The following is a 7,304-nucleotide window of genomic DNA, read 5'->3' as shown; positions in this document are numbered from 1 at the left end:
GAAATTTTTCTTCTACAGCAATTTTTGTTACTTATCTGAAACATAAAATTGGCAGGGCACCCTTCATTGTTTTGTGGTATCCCGAAAACCTGGCAAAGCAGACTTGAATTTCATCAACTTGAAGAGGAGACACAATCAATTGCTCTGTGTCAGGTTTCTCAAAATAAAAGAATTCTCAATGAGAAACACTAGGTAGTGGGCATTATGGATTCAAATCTTAACCCATTATTGCACTTTCTCTTGTCTCATAACTGTGCTTTTTTTATTTCATCCTCCACTCTGTTACACAGTTTGACATGTAGAGGATGAGCTGCGTATGTGCGAGCTGTGGGGATGAAGGTCCTTGTGCAAATATCCTCGGCATTGATCCTCCTGCAGGTCCATGGGAACACAGTAGGTCTAGACTAACTAAAGGGTGAGAGACAAACGGCAGAGCCCAACTTCCAGCTCATCCCAGCAGATGGTCAACCACCCTCAATGTAGCTAAACCCAGGGAGGCTCTCTTACTTCCCCCAAGTGGATTTTACTTATTGAGTAGTCAATTATTGTAGGATATTATTCTAAGGTGGTTACTTTTGTTTCTGCTCTGGAACATTTGTTTAATGATGCAAAGATGTGTTTGATTAAATAAAATTAACCTATCGTCAAGGAAGTTGGGTCAACAACTAGCTAACAGGAAGTTGTAGGGAGGAGCCAGGTAGAGAAGGATTTAAAAGAGGGTCAAGGAAAAGCACAAGGACTTCTTGGGAGACACTAAGGGGCGAGCTAGGTAAGCTGCTTGCTACTCAGCCTCTCTGGGAAGCAGGATTCCACCTCAACCTTTGACTCTTGAGTTCTATAGTGAGACAGAGATTTAAATAAGTTTCCTTAGTAGCTTTGAAAGAGTCGGTGCCTGAGAGAACAGAATTTCCTCAGACTTTGGGTGGTAGCAGTGGAGTGGCAGCTGCTGAATAGGGTAGCCATAGCTTAAAAGGCAGCAACAGTCAATAGTAGTGAGGTTCACTGAGCTGTGTTTCTTAGCAACAAGAGGATACTAGAAGCCAACTGCCAAGTCATGTAAATAAGAGGAGTGCTAATTTACACATACTGATTTTGTATGATGTGACAAGTCATGGTGTAAAGGTTGTATTATCCTGTTAAGCTTCTTTATAAGGCCCTTATGAACTTGTTACTATTATTACCCCATTCTTAATTCTGAGAGAACTAAAGCATAATAATGTTGAATAACGTAACCAGTGTCACAGTGGGAAGTGGCAGAGCTTGCAATCAAACTTAAGTAAATGTTGCTTCAGACAATACCTGCCTGTGACTGGAGACACTGAGTATCAATACAAGTGCAAAGACATTTTTGAACTTGACAGTCAAAGGGTGTTAGAGCACGTACTATGTCATCAACTGAGAGGCAGTGGGAGGGAGGATGGAACCTTGAACTGAAAGACAAGTATATGGTTTGTGAAGTAATGCAGACAGTTGCCCTTATTGTCAGTATTCAGGCGTCTGTACTTGGCCTGTCCTCGGGGTTCTGATGGGATACGCCCTCAGCTGCAGGTACTAAGAGCACCACCAGTGTATATTCACTATGTTCCATTTTAAAAGGGCCCTGCCCACCTCCCGTCCTCCTCCTGCTCCTCTTTATCTCTCTCTTTCTTTCTCTCCCTCTCTTCTTGTTCTCTCCTCTCTCTCCCTCTCCCCCACTTTCCTTTTCTCCTCTCTCCTGCTGCTCCTGTCTCTGCAGGCTGGTCTCCCTGCTTCCCTTTCCCCTTTTTATGATCCCCTTCCCTAATCAAAAACCCTTCTGCTTGAACCCTGTCACATGGTGTCTTTCTTTGCGTGATACTTTGCTTAAATTACAACACTTAGCCCATTAGGGTCTTAAGTGGTAATAGAGGGAGGGAAGGGTGGGAGGATTCTTTAAGGTAGACTGTTGTACATCTGAGGTCTAAACTTGTTGCATTTATGTTTGTTTTTGACAGAGATTCCTATGTCTGAAGAATCTGCAGATGTTAAATTCTTTATTTACTTATTTATTGCAGTACTGGATATTGACTCTAGGGCCTTACATATTTCATGTAAATGTTCTGTCAACTGATCTCCGTCCCCTGGCCCAAGCATAATGTGTATTTAAACACCATAGCAAAGGTTTTGATTTCAGTGTTGATATCATTCCATTATGCTGAAAATAATTATCTAGATGAGGAAACTGATATGTAAATATGCAATCAATCAGATTTATTCAGGGCAAGTTTTGAGAGATAATGTGGGCACGACAGGCATTTTTATAGCCCTCGTAGATGATAAGATGAACAAAAAACTGTGTTTAAACATATTCAAACTTTCTGGAGAATGCATAGCTCTGGAGAAGGCAGTGTCTAGTGTCCAGTAGAGATAAGGATCCTGAAGAAATTGCTAGCTGGGAGATGAGGGACAAATGGGGTCCTAGAGGCTTCCATCTCTTGGTGAGGGAGAAACCTTTGTACTGTATGCTGCCTTTTTGTTGGGGCCCAGGAAGTTACCACAATGGTTAGTACTGTAAGTTTGCCTTCCAAGATGAGAAGCAAAGAGTGGAATGTTTAATCTGATGACGGAGCTAAAGAAAAGTCGGAGGTCGTGGCTCACTTCAGCAAGCATAGGCATTGCCGCGGTTGATTTTTCCTTGAGTATCATATCTGCTAGATGAAATATATAGTAATACTATGATATGGAACATGGCCTAAATTTTCTCAGTTTTCTTTCTATTTCAGCACGTTGAAAGTTGCATTACAATAGCAGGAACGTGTGTCACACCAACAAGATGGGCCCTCTTAAACAAAGGACTTTCAAAAACGAGACTAGCAAAAATGACAGCTTCAGGGTCTACAGAGCCAAGTAGCAGTAAACAAGAAGTTGCAAACTGAGTGAAAAACAATTTCCACGACTTATTTCTTAAAAACAACTTTTAATGAAGGTATTAAAAATCACTTTACTTATGTTTATTCTTATACTCTTATTTCTTCCTTTCATATTAGTGCTAGATCTTAAGTTGTGCAATCGCAACTAGCAGGAGTGTTATAATTAGTTCTATTAAACCCTTCATAATTATGGCCTATAGAGCCTGTGAGATGGCCCAGTTGGGAAAGGCACTTGATACCAAGCCTGATGACTTAGTTCGGTTCTAAAGACCCAGACCCACCTGGTGGAAGGGGAAGAGGAAAGAGAGACTCAAACTGACTCCTCTACCTTGTCTTCTGATCTTCACAAGCATAATAAAACTATACTTTTCATTTTTAAATTTAAATTAGAAACAAGCTTGTTTCACATGTCAATCCCAGCTCCCTCTCCCTCCCCTTCTCCCCTGCCCTCTACCCCTTCACCAGACCCTCCAGTCTCCCACCCAATCTCCACTCCAATCCCCAGGAGGGTGAGGCCCTCTATGAGGGATCTCCAGAGTCTGTCATTTCATTCAGGGCAGGGCCTAGGCCCTCCCCCAAGAGTTCAGGCTGAGAGAGCATCCCTCATTGTGGGAGGGGCACCAAGAGTATATTTGTATGCTAAGGAGAAATACTACTACCCAAGGTCCCATAGATTGCCTAGGCCTCCTCACTGACACCCACATTCAGGGGCGTCTGGATCAATCCCGTGCTGGCCTCCCAGCCATCAGTCTGGGGTCCAAGAGCTCTCCCTTGCTTAGGTCAGCTATTTCTGTGGGTTTCACCAGCCAAGTCTTGACCCCTTTTAAAAATTGTGTAGCTTTTTTCTTATCCCCCACCCATCAATAGAAAATGAGATGTATTCAATGTAGCTAACCTTGGAAGAAGGACAATGAGGCCTAGTAATGCCCCAAGTGCTTCTTTGGGGTCCTAACAAGAGGGTAAGTTTGAAGCAGAAGGCAAGACTAAGGCATTACTAAGCAGTAAGACATTGTTCCTCCCAATGCCCAATGCCACTGTGTCAGAGCTCCAGTCTCTCCTGAAGTACGGTCCCGTGCCTTTCCATCTGTAAATAGTCTTATTGTTTGCAACAAGGAGAAATATTCTAATACCTGAATGGTGCACGAGATCAGCAGTTCTCAATCAATGGGTTGCAACCCCTGTGGGGACCACATATCAGATATTCTCATATCAAGATATTTATATTAAAAATCATGCAGTAGAAAAATTATAGCTATGAAGTAGTAATGTAATAATTTTATAGTTAGGGGAGTCGCCGCATTAAGTACTGTATTAAAGGGTTGCAGCATTAAGGACGGTTGAGAACCACTGCACTAGATAGAAACAAAAGTTCAGGTCCCCACAACAGAGCTATTTTAATGACCACAGTTTGGAAATGTATTTGAGGTTTCTTGCTTCCAAAATTTTTGGCAATGAGATCAAGAATGTAAACATAGCTTTTGAAACCTGCCTCTAAAACCCATGACATTCAGAAGCACTAATCACATTTGATACAAGTCAATTTTAATAGCATTTGGACAGTTTTGAACAGAAATAAATAAATAAGCCTTCAAATGAGGCTGGCATTTAAACCAAATGGTGATTTGAGACAGGTCGTGTTTCATCAATGTAATGCCTGTCCGCAGAAAATTATGGTGAGCAATCACATGTTAAGTGCTTTATATGATAAAAACACCCACCACTTAAAAAACATGTCAACAGGACAATCTCCATACATAATAGCACCCCTTAGAGAGCTAATGTAGATGTATGTTTACATGTCATTAAATTTTAGAGTTAGCCATAAAAAAATGAAAACTCAAGGACATAAATCATACAGATTGGTAGCCACAGACATTAATACACAGGGAGCATTCCAGAGCCCTCCCAGTTAAAGTGCAAGCTGTGGGATAACTCTATACAGGAAATTTAGAACACCAGAAGCTCTAGATTTCAAGACTTCACTAACAAAGTTAATTACAGCACTTGCAAAAGAGATTTGCTGGGAAGTCTTTGTATCCATTTATACCAGTTTGACAACACATGGACACAAATTATCTTTGTTTACTATTTAATTATTACACAAATTCAGAAGGCATGTATATTCTTTACACAGTCCTTCCCTTTGTGAATTCCTTCCCTCCTTCCTCTAAATTTAATAGAGGAACATTTCAGTCCTTCTGTTTCTTCCGCTCCACCTGTATAAATTTATTGATACGACAACTGTTTTTTTATTCCAATACAAGCTCAATTATGAAGCAATCATAATTAATGTCAAAACGTTTCCTGCCTTTCTTCCTTTTTCCTACTTTCTTTCCTTCTTTCTTTCCTTTTGTCTTTCGTCTTTCTTGCCTTGCTTTATATCTTCTCATTTTCGTTGTCTGATTTGAAATAAAATCAAGATGTAAGTCAAAGAAAATGATTTACATAAAATGAAATTTCATAGCCGGGCGTTGGTGGCGCATGCCTTTAATCCCAGCACTCGGGAGGCAGAGGCAGGCGGATCTCTGTGAGTTCAAGACCAGCCTGGTCTACAGAGCTAGTTCCAAGATAGCCTCCAAAACAATACAGAGAAACCCTGTCTCGAAAAACCAAAAAAAAAAAAAAAGGAAAAAAAAAAGAAATTTCATTCAAACAGCTGTTCTGATCTTTTAAACGAGATTCTCATCTGTTAATTGGATTCACACATTTCTATCCATGACCAATGCACTAGTAGAATGGGCTTCCCTGGCCTTTGTATCCATGGCTAAGGAACTTGTTGCAGAAGATCCAGTCCAGATTCACTATTGAGATCCTAGGTGCTGAACCAGGAACAATAAATTGTAGAGCCAGCATGAAGGCAATCTTTTCTGTATGGCCTGAGGAAATTTCTGAGTAAAAAAAAATCTCTGGGAAGAAAGAGTCAGGATCCCTAGTCTTAGTTGAATAGTAAGACTAGAATTGTCAACCATGAAAAGCTCTTATCAGTAAAAATGTTCTGCCTGCTATTAGCACTACCCTTTGTGTCTGCCATAGTGCAGGTTGTCTGTAGAACATTAAGGGCCCTTAAATATATGAAAAACAAATCAGAAACGCTTCCCCCAGCAAACACGCTTGCTTCCTGCGGTTCTGTGTCACTCGAGCTTCTTGCATCATGGTGGTGGCAAATAGATCGTCTTTATAAGGGACCACTGAGGGCAGGCTGTGCCCAGCTCCCAGTTACTTCATAGTGTATAAAATGCTGGCTTCTCAGCTTGTACCTTGCTAAAAGATTATTTTGAAAGCTTCGTTTGACTCCATTTTAAGAAAGGAGGACAACTGTGCACCTGGGTGGACATTTGAAGTACATTTGGAACTACTCCTGAAGTGCTGATAAATTGCTTACTCCCAGGAATAGGCAGAATGACATTCTGATAATTTATTGATGCAAATTGAGAATATAGGTGCATGTGTGCTCATTAATATCATATCAAAGAAAAGTAGGCATAAGAACTTATTGGACATACAAAACCAAGGAAAGGGTATAATTACCCCATGTGAATACCATAAAAATGTGTACACCTAGGATCACCATGGTGTTGACTCCAAGGGACTCGTCACCTAACCACGGTATGTGCATCAAAGAACAAGGGGCAAAGAACTTACAACTATCCCTGGGCTTCAGCTTGGTTTAGTCTGCTGTTGTCTGTCTGTCAGAGACATGGTTCTGTCCTCTCACCTCTGCAGCTGGCATTCACCCTGCAGTCCATTCCTACATGGCAACATTCATGTCTGCATGGCTCCTACCCTGGAGCTGATTTGGTCCTTATCCTATCAATATGTTTTTATTTTCCATTTGCATCAGTATATTTCTTAAACTTCTGTCTTTTTACTCTCAATAGTCACTTCGTAACATACAAATGTGTGTGTGCATATGTGTCATAAGCTTGCGTGCATGTGTGTGAGTGTGTGTGTGTTGTGATTTGTGAGTTAGTCATCACCACTGGAGTTAAAAACATACTTGTGTTCATGTAGCTAGAGAGATGGCTCAGTAGGTAAGAGTTCATACTGATCTTGCAAAGGACACAAGTTCCGTTTCTAGCACCCAGGTCAGATAGCACACAAACACCTGTGATCCCCACTCCAGAAGCCTCTGGCATCTGTATGTAAATTTACTCACTAGCAGGTGTCCACTGGAAGACACACAAACACACATACACATATACACACATTTAAAATGATAAGAAATATTAAAATAGAAAATATGTGTTCCCCTCTGCCACAATATCAGGGAAAAGCAGATTTATTTTGGTTTCTGTTACTTTGCAAATTTGTGCAACTGAATCTCTATCACCATGTGAATTTACTGTGATGTTAGAAGTTCTGACACTGCTCGTGTTTCTGACATAGTATGTCCACCATAGGTGTCATACCTCTCAG

At 40.9% G+C, this 7,304-nt stretch overlaps 1 long non-coding RNA gene across 1 annotated transcript; it reads left to right on the top strand.

Moving 5' to 3' along the window:
* Window positions 1-711: 711 nt before the first annotated feature.
* Window positions 712-2,966, top strand: LOC121141752. The gene is made up of 2 exons (XR_005878689.1): window positions 712-769; window positions 2,742-2,966. It is a non-coding gene; the product is annotated as an uncharacterized LOC121141752 (long non-coding RNA).
* Window positions 2,967-7,304: the final 4,338 nt, after the last annotated feature.

This window comes from Mesocricetus auratus, unplaced genomic scaffold (genome assembly GCF_017639785.1).
Source record: "Mesocricetus auratus isolate SY011 unplaced genomic scaffold, BCM_Maur_2.0 Super-Scaffold_100008, whole genome shotgun sequence".
Taxonomy (NCBI): domain Eukaryota; kingdom Metazoa; phylum Chordata; class Mammalia; order Rodentia; family Cricetidae; genus Mesocricetus; species Mesocricetus auratus.
Note: the sequence above shows the minus strand (reverse complement) of the source record. Positions and strands in the feature narration are given on the sequence as shown.